The following is a 14,950-nucleotide window of genomic DNA, read 5'->3' as shown; positions in this document are numbered from 1 at the left end:
TTGAGGAGTGTTCCTGTCATCTTTTCCAACTAAAGCTAAAGAAAAGTAAACAGTGCTGTAAAAAGGCAAGACATCAATGAGCTCAGATAAATGTTTATATTTAGTGGAGAAGCATTCTTGTCAGTTTATTTTCATTGATGTTTTCGTAACAAAAACTTCTTAGTACTTAGTAATATATTATAATCACATTGCAGTGACAATGCCTAGAGAAGTACCAGTAGAACATACATAAAATATTAAATCTTAACCTGTCATTGAGTGAAATACAAATGAAATGCAAATTCATATGAGTGCTGGATATATATGTATATATATATATATATATATATATATATATATATATATATATATATATATATATATGTTTCTCAGGTGTTTTTATTGAAGAGTATCTTTATACCTGTGGCATTACCAGTCTGTTTTTTGTGTTTTAAATTCAGATTATAACAATTATTGTCGATATCTGGCTGATATAATTATATTATGTTAAGGTACTGATGGTATAGCTGACCAAGTTATGAGATATATTAACAACTCTGCATCATTCTTAAAATTCATCCACATACATGATTGCCTCAGCTGACTTTTTGGATGTCACTATATTTTAAAGAACTATGATAAAGGCTTTTTCAAATCTGAAATATTTAGAAAAACATCCCTTTCTATCAGCTGTCTAGATTTTTACAGTTACCATCCACATTTTTGTAAGAAGAACATTTCCAAGGGGCAAATGGGGTGGACAGCAATAAAGTGCTCCAACTTCAACAGATTCTTGGTTGATATTAACACTGTGTTTAGAATGTTCTTGGATAAAAATTACCCACTACTTTTCTGGATGACATTCAAAAGATTGTAGTGAATGGTTGAGGGAGTAGGTGCAAGCCTATTTTAGGGGTAGATTTAGTAGTCAAGAACACAAGCAATGCACACATCTCACAGGCGAAAGACAAGTTAATTAACTCCCTTGTTGTCACATTTAATAGTTTTTCAAAGAAAATTAGATATTTGTGTCTCAGGACTAGAATAACTTGAAGGTAAATGACATAGTTTTTACAGATTGGGGAGAGACCCAATTTTAGTTATTAAAAAGCTAGGAACGTTGTCGCCTTATAGCAAGACGTTCTCCCATTCGATTCTCAGCTAGAGCATCTAAGGTTGTGCATCAGGCTGATATTGGGTAACTAACTGTATGTATTTTCCACCGTTTATCTGAACTTCAGTAGTGGGTAAGTTATTTCTCACTATTGACTGCACTCACACCTTATTGGGTCACATATTGCTTTATCTCCTCCTACCTAAAATACTTAACAACTTTTAAAAGAAACCCAGACCCATACAGTAGGTCATTGTATAACTTGTGACAATCAATCTGTTATCTCTCTTAGCATAAGAACAGAATAAGAAGAGGCAAAAGTAAAGTGAACTTAGCTGAATGCTTATGCTCTGTCCAATTTATTCTGGGTTTAGGTAAGTAAAAACAACTACAGATATTTTTTTTTCACTGATCTGTCACCTTTCACAGCTCAGGCTCATCTCACTCCATGTGTCCTCACTATGCTGAGGCTCACTTTGCTCCTGCTGAGGCTCACTTTGCTCCCCTACCCTACCCCCATTCCCACCCACCCCATTTCAATTACATTTATTCTCACCCCAGCTCCTCCCACCATTACAATTCATCCAATCACACTCATCTTTAAACCACTCCCACAATATCTTATTCCAAACCTTCACTCTGACTCATTACCCAATAACTATCCAAAGTCCACTTCATTCAGCCTCATCTCAGATAAATAACTATTTCTCTCTAAAACTACTTGTATCTTAAAAATGACAACTTTACATTACTTACACAAGCTCATCCCCTTTCTACAATGTCTCTTATCTCTAACACAATACTCCTCACCCACTCTATCCTATTACCTCCTACTACACTTAACATCACCCCAAGCAACTTATATATACTAGAAACCTTATAGCTTTAACATCGACAAAAACATGATCTCTTGCTACCTTCTCTGAAGTAGCCTCTAGCATATATGCAACAGACACAATTTTATATACCAAATTAAAAATCCTTCCCCTACAAAATGCCACCATTACAAATTTTGCTTTAGATTATCATTACAAAACAAACAAAAAAAAAAAACAGCAGCCAAATATTCTCCCACATACATATTCCAACTTAGACCTGTGTGGAGCCATACATCCCAATTCAGGTCCCATTTCCTGCACTCTCAACGCACCTTATTCTTCTTCTAACATGCCTAATTCTTAAAAATCTCTAAACTTCATAACCCTTAACCTTCGAAGTAGCAGAAACAAAATCTCACAATTACTTACCTGGATAGATCACAACAAACCAGGTATCATAGCTGCTACTGAGACTTTGTTAAAACCATACATTAAATACCCCAGATTTCTGTCCCCTGGCTTTGCTTGTCTAAAATCTTGTCTAAAAAAAAGGTGGAGGAGTTACTCTGATATATCCAAATGCCTTTACCATAGTTCCATATACAATGTCTATCCCACAGTTTTCCACAGCCGAAACATTAATAGCCTTCCTAAAAATGAATAACTGTAAAAGCCTCTGTATTGTAGTCATATATATCCCCCCCGGCAATAACATTCACATATTAGAAGAAATCCTTATCTGGACAACAAATAATATAAAAAATGAAACAATAATTCTGGGAGACGTCAATATTAACTGGCTTGATATCTCCCACCACCATCCTTCCACTAACAACAATCTATATAACTTTGCCCAGCTAATCACCAACATAACTAGACTTAAAACAATGACAAAGGCAGATATCCTGGACTGGATTATGGTCTCTGACCCAAACAGAGTCTCCTTATCAGGGATGCTCCCTAATAGTATTAGTGATCACCTACCTGCCTTTATAATATGTAAAACTGCCCCAACACTAAGTAAACACTAATATAAGCAAACTAGAGACTTATCCCACTTCTGCCTAACTGCCCTTAATGAAACTTTACAAAGCATCAATTGGGATGCACTAAAATTCCTTCCCCTCAATGAGGCTGTTGAGTTCTTCAATTCAACATTTCTCAGGATCCTAAACAATTTAGTCCCACTCTGTCAAAAGAGAGTAAAATCTAATCATGCCAGCAGCTGGCTTACCAAACCCACAAAGTAACTCATGGTTGCTAGGGAAAAAGCATGGAAATCATGGCAAAAAAAATCTCTCTGGCCTCACACTGTAGAAACAGTGTCGTAAACATGTAAAGCTTCTTGTCATTAAGAATAAAACCAAACACTACTTTATTCTACAAAACTAATATAAGAAAACCCAAAAAAATTCTGGAACTCCATCAGTTCCTTACTAAATCCAGGTTCAAAGAATGATCCTTGTCCAAATCCATATAAAACGCTCACTGAGATAGCCTCGATCTTTAACTCATATTTCATTAATACCATAGCTAACCTCACTGCCACTTTACCACAAACTAACCTAGTCCCTCCAGATATGACTACACAAAATACCTCTACTTCCTCATTACCCAGCTTTTCTCTATCAACTATAACTACAGCTACTCTTTTTTTTTTAAATGCTTCTCATCTCAAAACCAGGCACAAACATACCTGACAGCCTAGTTCCAGAATTTCTACAAATATCAGCTAGCTCTATTGCTTATCCCATCAACATATTTCTTAACAGATCTATTCAGGAGTACCATGTACATTCAATCTGTAAAAAAGCATATATCCTCCTTAGCCATGAAGGCAGCAACAGCACTGACACTTCCACCTTTTAACCTATTGCTATCCTCTCACCCATCTCTAAGATCTTAGAAAAAATTATTCCTGCTGAATTTCTTAATTACCTGCTTTAGAACCAAATTCTTTCTTGTACTCAACATGGTTTTAGGCCTGGTCATAGTACTACTACAGCTCCTATGTCCTTCATGGATACAGTTAACTGGGACCAAGATGGTGGAGAAACTGCTTCTCCACTATTTTTATATCTTTCTAATGGCTTTGATATGGTCTTCCACCCCCTTCTTCACACTAAACTCTCTAACTTAGACATCTCACCCTCAATCCTAAACTGGTTTCCAAACTACCTCACAAATAAGCAACAATCTACCACGTGGCAACATTCTTTCCCTCCATTCCTTAACACAACCACAGGTGTTCTCCAAGGATCCATACTTTTGCCTCTACTGTTCAGCATTTTCATCAACAACTTGCATACCACTCTTAGTCATCTGCACTGCAGGTCCACATCTAAACTACAGCAACTTACCCAAAGCACCCCCACTTCTACTGAAACTTGGATGACCAATAATCATCTCACCATAAACCACAATAAAGTTAAACTTCTGCTATTTACCCCCCCAAAAAAAAACTTAAACTGGGATGAATTCACTATTCATTCTCAAAATAACGTTGTCATCGAAATTGTACCAAATACAAAGGTAGTAGTTGTCATCATAGATGAAAACACACATTTCACCTGCATATTCACAGCAATATCAAAAAAAAAAGAGCACATCAAAAAGTGGGCATCCTCTATAGACGCAAATACTTCCTCAACCACTCTGAAAAAGTGCCCTTAGCCTCTTCCTTTCTGCTACCATCTCTTCTATACAGTGCCGCTCTTCTTACCAACATCTAGTTCTTTCTGACATCCAAACTTGACATGTGCTACAATAAAATTGCTAAATTTGTAACTAATTCAAAATGTTCATTTAACCATTGCTCCTACTAAATTGGCCTGAACTCCCACATTATCTTACATATTTACAATTAACTACTGCACACACATTTATATACAGGCTATTAAACTGCCCAACCCTTTATTCTCTTCTTATGCAGTACCATCCAAATGGACCTCTCTGTTCTGAAAATCAACTACTCCTGAACCTAGAAAAACTAAACCTTTTAGCTGGTTAGCTGCTGTACATTGCCATTACAAAACTTTGGTAATACCCTTCCACCATTAATTAGGGCTGCCAGCAATCCAGCTCTCTTTAAAAAGTCCCCGAGACAACACCTTTCCTCTCTGGCAGTGTATATGTGCGAAAATGGCACTTCCCAACACCCTCTTCTATATTACCCCACACCTTCATTTGTTACTACTCTGGTATAACTCTCTATCACAAAACATTTACTTAATTACAGTGCTGGTTCTGTCTGCTACATTTGTTTACCTATATTCAATCTTATAACTTTATAAGTCTTAATTATTTGCTATATCCTAACTTGTCATATTCTAATAGTGTAAACCAATTTATCCTTGATATTGTACTCTAGTAGTGTACTTGGATTTTTCAGTTGTCAGCTACGACCCTTGTATTGTATGTACTGATCATGCTGATCTACTGTACTGTATTGTATGTTATGCATTGTGTGTTGTTTGTATTATGTATTGTTCATTTCAGTGTGGAGCTTTTCTTTCCGTGCCTCCACTGAAAGTGGGCTCACTATGGCGCAGTGAACAATCCCGGTAAACAAATGCAACTAAATAAATAAATAAATCATTTTTATGCTCTATTAAAATGTAATACTAATGATGCACTTTTCAAAGACACATTGGAATGCAACTCAGAAAAGTTTTTATTTGGTTTATTAGAAATTGTTGCTGTGATATTAGGGATGGCCCATGGGAGACCAAGCTGGAATATAAGGAACTGGTCTGGCCTATTTTACTAGAGATGGTCGCTCAGTTAGAAGACAATATGTGAGCCATTTTCTTGTGTTTCTTTACTTTTAAAAGTCAAAATTATGGACTGTGTGAGAGAGCTTTTCTATTCCTGAAACTGTTCAGGTTGCTGAGAAATTGATGGTGGACATTATTAGTCTCATATGGATGATGTGGCTTTTCAGTTATCTATGTGGTTGTAAACTAAGTATGAACCTTTGAACCAATGGAGATATTCATTTGACCTTGTTTAGTAGATGAGCACAACTGTATAACTGGGTCCCTTTCAAAACATATAAAGCCCATAACATCTAAATTCAGAACATCTAAAACCTAAAACATCTGAAACCCATAACATTGAATTTCATAGCATCTAAAATGTGCATCACAACATCGAACACTACAAATCACATAAAAATAACATCCCATCCGCATATAACAACACCAAAACTACCAAACACACTTTTTACTACGTTTCTGCAGGGGAAAAGCCCCTCTACACCCCCATGTGGGGGGGTCTGCCCCCCACATCCCCTAAATTATATATACCAACTTCAAGATCACACTACAGTGGGGAAAAAGTTAATTTCCTAACCCCACTGTATCATGATCACCATAAGAATGTACACATAATGTCTATATCACTTACCTGTATGACCTAAAAAACACATAGAGAATGGCAAAATAAACACTGTATAAAGAGTATAAATTCCTACATGATATAAATAATAACTATAGAAATAAAAACTACAACATCTCATAGTGATACCACAAGATTATCAGATTAAACTAACGTATACATATTCGATGATACACTATTACACATCCATTTTAGATGTTATGAAATTCGATGTTATGAGTTTTAGATGTTATGGATTTTAGATGTTCTGGTCTCAATGTTATGAATTTAGATGCTATGGATTTTAGATGTTTTGAAGGGAAACAGTATAACTACAGGTTACCAAACTCAGTGATATTATACCCATTTAAACTACCATAGCAGTTGAGCCCAGTTTAAAAACACAACAAAATTGTTCTAGGTCACAGGCAATGACATTTCTAGTTAGTTAGCCTTTATACTGAAAAAATATAATTATGCATTTTTGCATTTTGATTACTAATGTACATGCCAAGGAATACCTTTGAAAAATATTCACTTTTCCAAGTTCAAGGCAGGTTTAGAGTCAAGTAGCAGTTACATTGTTTTGCTCTACACATTTTGACTGGTAACCTAAGGCACTTTGCTCATCAAAACTGTTGATTTGTACAAATTTATCATCTTACAGTAAGGTTGTGTGACATCAGAGAAGGTTCTGTTATTTAAGGAGAAATGGGGGGGGGGTAGGCATTCAAACAAACTGAATGGATTTGACTGATCGTAACTCACATTAAAGTGGTTATTTGAGACAAACCACAATCTCAAGTAATAAATACCAACAGAGATGAGCCATTCTGGTATAAAAACCCATGATACAAACAATTCCAAACCACAAACTGTAAAACATAAGATGAAAGGACGTTAGCCACAGTTCACACTTAAAACCATGATGTATATTTATTGTAAACCACAGTTAAGCACTTTCATCCCTCCTGTAGGGAATTCCTCAGAACAAATTATATAGTCCACACAGCACTTAAATATACTCAGCAACTAATTGACTAATTAACATAAATCCATTAAAATTTAAAGCAAAAAATCATACTACAGTGATATTCAAAATATTAAAAAGTATGTGTAATTTTTAATATTATGAATATCTTTGTAGTATGACGTTTTTGCTTTAAATTTTAATGGATTTATGTTCATTAGTTGAGTTGAAATGAAAGCGCTTAACTGTGGTTTATAATAAATATACATTGTGGTTTTAAGTGTGAACTGTGGCTGACGTCCTTACTTCTTGGGTTATTGAACATTCAGAAGGTAAAAATCTTCGATATCTCAAAAAACTTCAGGGCTAATGCAGAAAAAAATTATGCAGATGGTATAGCAGAAAAGAATAACTGGTGCCAGCACATGAAACAATATATACAAGCAAATTCCCTATGTTAGTGCTTAACACAAAGAAGACTGTAATCCATCTAATGGGTCTCATATATGAAGTTATGTGTGATATATAAAGATGGTTTCCAGCCCAGAAATTAGCCACTGTTATCAGGAACTAAGATTTGTGTAAACCTGCAATTCCAGCAATTATAAGATTGTCACCACATCTCAGAGAAGTTGGGTTGTTGGAAATTACATCACACTTAATGTATTGGGTTGACTAAAAAGCATAGCTATATGTAGTGAGCTAGGCCTAAATGAAAAAAGACTATAACCAGAATATACAGAGGTTAAATGATGATGTGCCATAAGGTATGGTCACAGAAAAATAACTGACTGTCTGCTATTGTCCAGTGCAAAAGCAAAATGGGAAGATTAGTTACAAGAGATCTGATGGTGACAAACTATGTGGGCTTGTTAGAAAAAAAGTGAGATAAAGAACATTTCTTTTTCCATCAACTTGATGCATCTTTGTTAACTAATTTCTCTGTCACACAAAGACATATGAAAAGAAAGTACAATATGGAATAAAGCCAGATGTACAAAGAGGAATGTAAGATAGCATAAACCTGTGAACATCATTGTTGTCTAGCGTACACACTAGTCTTACATGATTTAAGTAAGCATTTGGCAGAAAAGCTCCTCACAACAGGCAAAATAGTCCTCAAAAAATATATATAAATACATTATATTTATATATATATATGTGTGTGTGTGTGTGTGTGTGTGTGTGTGTGTGTGTGTGTGTGTGTGTGTGTGTGTGTGTGTGTGTGTATATATATATATATATATATATATATATATATATATATATATATATATATATATATATATATATATATATATATATATATATTCTCTCCTTTTTTTTTGTTTGTATTTCCCAGCATCTATCAAACTGCTATCTCTACTGTTTACTGTTTCCACATGAGCCCTGGAAGAATGGCACAAGACCAAATGATTAACCATCACCCAACACAGTTTGGAGTTTAATATCTGTCCTAATACTAATCTGTTGGTTAGAAAAAGCAGTGTTAAGCATGTATCTGCACACAGTGTTAAGGTGCATCTTCATAAAACCATATCTCAGTTATGCTAGACAACTTAAAGAGCTCATTATCCCAAGAGCTGCTAATGCAAGTGCTGCATTACTGGTTCTTCCCCTGCTTACAGGCATTGTGGTAACAGTCTAACACACTGCTCCCCAGAGACGGGTAGACCTGCAGTAGTCTGTCACTTTCATTCCTCCTGGCAGACTCTTCCGTAGCCAATGCCACTAAATAAAACCAGTCACTGAGTGACTTACTAAGAACAAAAAGCAGAGAGAAAACTGAGATTGTAAAGTTTGCTCTTTCAAGATTTCACAAGTGTCTGCTTGCCCAAGCTCAGAGATAAAGAGGGTACATAACTTAGTGTGGTGCAACTAAAATTCCTAAGTATGACTAAGGCTGTGCTGTGTGTTCAGATATGTGATATGTTTTAATGATTACTAAATCATTTAAATAAATAAATATGATTTCCCCAAATGATAGCTGCATCTGTCTATATCTAAACATACATGTATATAAAACACACTTAGAAGACATATACCAGTCACACCACAAATTATCCAGTAACTGGAATAAATGCTACTTTGGGTCTATTGGTAGGAGGGGGCATCACACGTCAAAAACACTTCTCCTGTGGATGAAGGATAAAGTACTCCCAGTTACATAGTGTATCTACAACACTCCAACATGTAATTACCAATGAGGCAAGCATATGGGCCAGACAGGGAGTACTTAGTTGTCATATCAGTTTATGAATGTTATTATATGGGAACAGACAGAAAAGTGAAATAATGGGGTCTGCTCCCCATAAACCTGTATGCCTGAGTTTCCAGGTGGAAAATTAATGTTAACTTTTACCTGCTTAACAAGAATGCAAGCATAACATGATGGAAGTCATTGGGAATTAGAGAAGAGTCTTGACCACTTGTGTTTCCAGAGTACTTTGAAGTGAAGTGAGAATATCAAAAGGATGGCAATTAAATCATAGGCGAGTGTAGTGAGAGGTTCACATTTGCCACTGGAACGCCTGGAAGAAGAGAGCCTGGAGATTACCTTTATTGTACTGGGGAACAGAATGGTAACATAAATAAATTAATTAAAGTTTTTTTTATGCCAAAAGTTGTGAGAGACTTTTAAACCTGTCGGAGTAGTACTGTTTCCATGGGCATGCATTTGAATGTTCTTATTTCATGGAAAAACTGTTTTACACACAAAACTTTTGTTTACAGGTTTGACTACAAAAGATGCAGTTTTTAGACACTGTCAGCTGTAAGGGATTACTGTGCACCTTGGCCAAAATGCAGCTAACAGACTGAATTTTTATTTTGCTGCAAGTCTTATTTATGTTACCAGTCTTCCATCGATTGTTCTTACTGGCAAAAATCAGGGCTCTTTTTGTGTTCTGTAAATGAAAGTTGCTATTTGAGTGAATCCAAGTGTCTTTGCTGTTTAAATTGTCATCTCTTGTAGAGTTAGTGTGAGATCCTTTCTCTCTGCCTTTGCAAGGGAGTTTTTACCTCAGCAACCATTTGCAAGTGGCTGTGCTCAAACCACATACTGAGTTAGAGGATCATCCAGAGATGCACCTGTCTAAGAGTTTGATTACAGCTGAACAGCTCCTTGAGAAAATTGCTACCACTGCTTAACAGATGGAGGCTGTAGCAAGACCATGATGCATCTCAGAGCTACAGCCCCATTGACACCTCTTAGTCTTAGTAAATGAGTGGACCTGGAAGCCTGCCTGGTCAACTTTGAAAGGATAGCCATCCAAGGGGGATGAGGCTGCAGTAGTTGGGTATGAACTTTGGAGTATACATCAAGGAATATCCCCTCTATGTTTGCATGGATAGTCCTAGCTTGGACTGTGGTGACTTTGATAAGATGAGGACAAACGTGTTATCAAGGGCAGGAATCACCTCAGAAGCTCAGGCCATCAAGTTCCATGACTTTTTTTCTCCCAGAGGTAACACAGTGAGGGTACAGTTATTTGAGGTGAAGCATGTCATGCTTTGACTTAACCCCAAAGATAATTTCAAAAGTGCTTTGCAAATAGTCTTTAAGAAGTAAGTGTGTAGGGTAGAGCCAGAGGATGCCAAAGCCTTAGTAACACTAGTTGAGAGAACATTATGCTATAAAAAAAAACATGTGTAAAGAATCTAATAAATCTGCATCAGTGTTGAAAAAGCAACTGATAAGGTAAAAAGCAGTGTGACCATTTATCACCTTGCTAATTTCTCAGATTAAGAGGTATCCCAAGCCCCCACAGGGTTAACCAGTTGATTTGCTGCATGGCAGGGACCCCAGGACTCTTAGATATAGTGAAAAAAGCATAAAAAGTAAAAAGACCAGGTGTCCTTCTGGAGATGGAGGGCCAAAACTCCTATTCTGCAAGAACACATAGAAAGTATGCAAGCCAGCCAAGAGGCACTGTATAACCAAAATGCCCAGAATTGGGAGTTTCAGATAGGAGTCCAACCAGATTCTAATTATGATTCCCTTGTCTAAATCCAAATTCCTTGCTAAGTGGCAAGGATCTTATAAAATCATAGGGATAATAAATGAGATAAATTACAAAGGCAGGCAATCAGGAAGGATGTGTGTCGAGCAAATCTATCATGTAAATGCTATGAAACCCTGGTAGGAAATACAAGTGAGGTCTGTCAACACAGTATTTCAAGAAAGAAAAATTGTGAAAAGAGAACATCTCTCCTCTATGACTCCAGTGAAAGTAATCGGAATCCTGTCTCAACATCAGAAGCAGGAAATTTCTTCTGATAAATAAGTATATATTTTCTGAAATAATACAGATTTACATGATTGTAATATTTTTAAACTCCCTGGAGCTTTTCTCCCCTGGCCTCCACTGAAAAAGGGTTGCTGACCCAGTGGACTTTCCCGGTCAGCAAATGTCAATAAATAAATAAAATTAATTGGGCGGAACAGCTCTTATTAAGCATCATGCTGACAAAATCCCATGTGAGAAGGTCTTCCTAAGGCCATAATAGGTACTAGAAGCTTAAAAACTAATATTGAAAAAGCAGATAAAAAATGCTAACATCAAGATTTATTGAGAAGTCTGCTACTGAATGGAATAGCCCCATTATTTTTCTTGCATAAGCAAATGGCTCACTGCAGTCTTACAATGACTTAAAACAGCGAATTGGTATTTACAGATTTTTCAGCTAACCTGTGCCTATTGTGGATTAGTTAGTGGAGAGGTAGTGAAGATGAGGTTTCTGACAACTGTGTACCATGCAGACAGATACTGGTCAATTCCCTTGACCAATGATGGTAAAGAGAAAGCAGTATTCTCCATAGTTTATGGGTTGGTCTAGTACATGGCCTTATCATTCAACTTACATGGAACTGTAACCATGTTCGAGATGTTGATGGATAAGGTACTAGAAGTTCATTAAACTTATGCCTCTGCATACCTGCATGATGCTACCATACATTCAGAGGAATGCTAATCATATCACCCCATCCTACAAGAAGTGCTTTGTTTGATGAAGTGGGTTGGTCTCATCATTAATATCCCTAAATGTAAAATATGGACAACCTAGATGAGGTACATTGTGTATGTGACTGGAAGAGGTCTGATAAAGCATCAAAAAGAAAAGTTAGAGACAATGAGGGACTGACCCATACCTTAAACTAAGAAATGAGTAAAGACCTTTCTAGAGCTGACTGGGTATTACTGAAAATGTATCCAATGGTGTGCTTCATAGAGTTCCCCCTAATTAACTTTGCTATGTGGAAGCTGTCATAGCATGGCAGGTAGACCAAGATGCTGAGGATACTTTCCAAAGACTCAAGGAATGCCTTTGGGCAGAGGCACTTCTGGTGGCCCTTGATTTCTCATAGCTCTTTTAATGTACATTTGTATAACCCAGAGGTTAGTTTGTAGCCAGTGTTAAACAAAAGGTAAGCAATAAGAAACATCTGTTATGCACCTTTAGTAGAAAGACAGAACTTAATACTGTACAACTGAACTGGAATGTTTGGACGTCAAATAAGCTATGGTATTCCTGGGACATTACCTGTTGGGCAGGGAGTTCATGCTTGATACAGATCGCACTTCTCTAAAGTCTTCATAAGCAAAACGTAGGGAAAGAAAATTTGTGCAGGTGGGCTTTAGCAGTATAGCCATTACAATTCTGGGTACAGACATTCCAGCATGCTTGAAATGGGGAGATTTCGAACGGAGTGTTCATCTGTAACCTACAGTGGTACTTATTTTACTCTTACCTGTTTGGTAGTTATGTAGTAGAACAGTAACAAAGTAATTTCCATTGTGACAATAGTTCGAACAAAACAGCTTTATTTATTTATTTTATTTATTGACATTTGTTTCCACGAAAGTCTGACTGGGCACAGGTGCCCTTTTTCAGTTGAAGCCCAGGGAGAAAAGCTGCAAGGTAATAAATTTAATGCAATCAATGTTTACAATAACAACTTTTTATAATGCGCTACGCTGTATACATAGCATAGTAGTCAGTATAATAAAACTTGTATTGCTATTATTGCTATTCACAAACTTTAATATATAGTATTGTATTCAGCATTTACAGATAGAATGGTGGTTTATATGATAGGCAGGAATTATTTAAGAAATATATTAGAGTGAGTTATTACAAGGGATAAACAAATTTAAGTGTTAATAGACAAGAAGCAATGGAATGCTTGTGTTAAATTAGAAGTAGGTATAGTAGTTTAAGTACTGCAATAAAGTGAAGTATTTGAAGGGGACAAGCATTATCCCTTAGTATGGTTTTGGGAAGGTTATTGTATGGGAAAAGATAGCAAAGAGGAATGGAGGGGGTTAATGTTAACCTGCACCTATTTAAGAAAAAGGCAGATTAAGGATGCAAAAGTCATTGAGAAGCCCACAGGAGTCTGAATGACCTGTTTTTCTGAAGAAATTCTAGGTGATGCAACACTTTCTGAGGTTGGGGCAATCACCTCTATAGCATGAGTCTAGTGAATGGTCTGCATTTGCCATTGGCAGTCCATGTAGCATTGCATCTGTAGGTTAACTGCATTGCACCACATGGATTGTGATAGACAGTTTTGCTATGTAGTGGCAGTGGGAGATTTTTATACATGGTGAAATAATAATGACTGCATCCCTGAATCTGTGCTTGAGGGTTATTGTTTCAGGAAAGAAGCTATTCTGTGCAGCAGCCTTTAGTTTTATGGAGTTGTATACAGACCTGTTCTGTACAGAGATATGCACACACACACACACACACACACACACACACACACACACACACACACACACACACACACACACACACACACACAAGGAAATTCTAGCACTGCAAGAATCATTAAAGGGAACACTGTATGTTTTATTCATAACTCCATCTCAAAACAGACCCAGTTTTCATCCTCCAGCTTTGCCAATGCATAATGGTCTGTTTTTGGGATTGCACAATGAGAAAAATAATAATTCCTACAAAGATAAGTTGTCTGAATAGTGGAACTGCTAGGAAAAGGTTTTTGTTAAAGTAATATGTAGGGCTTGGACTAAGAGCAGCTACAGAGTTAGGATTAGCAAATATGAGTAAGGTGGTATAGGGGAGAGAAGCCTTAATATGATGGCTACTGTTCTTGCAAATAATCAATGCCCTTAATCTGTTATTGATGGAAATATGAGGAAATGAGTGTATCACATGTTATGCAAATGTCTCTCATTATCCACCCATTCCATGTTGTTCTCATGCACATGAAGGATTAATTACAAGATGCAATGCAGCAGTATTGTTGTACTAAGTTATTGTAATACTGCTGTACTGACTGTCTGCATACACTGTCTGCTTCTTCATTAATGCACTGATAAAACATGTTGGTTTCAACTACCTACAGGTAATGTGAATGCTAGTAAGAAAACTGTATCTTTGATAACTGCAGAACTTAATGTTGTATTCCATTGTACATATTCAGATGACAAATTTGTAAAAGGCCTTGATGTGGCAGTCATTTCATACTAAATATGAAGGCTGAATGAGGTCTGTAGAAGTACGTAAAATGTCAGATACATTAGTATCAGTGTGTTAATGAGCATGTAATTGGGACAGATGCAGATATTCTAAGCAGTTTGGCTATATATGCTATTTGATTTGTGTACAAGTGTGCGTGTGCGTTCATGTGTGTATGTAGTGCACATGACTGTGTGTATACAT

This window comes from Protopterus annectens, chromosome 5.part1, assembly GCF_019279795.1.
Source record: "Protopterus annectens isolate FY-2018-M chromosome 5.part1, PAN1.0, whole genome shotgun sequence".
NCBI classification, from domain to species: Eukaryota; Metazoa; Chordata; order Ceratodontiformes; family Protopteridae; genus Protopterus; species Protopterus annectens.
This window is presented reverse-complemented; position numbering follows the sequence as displayed.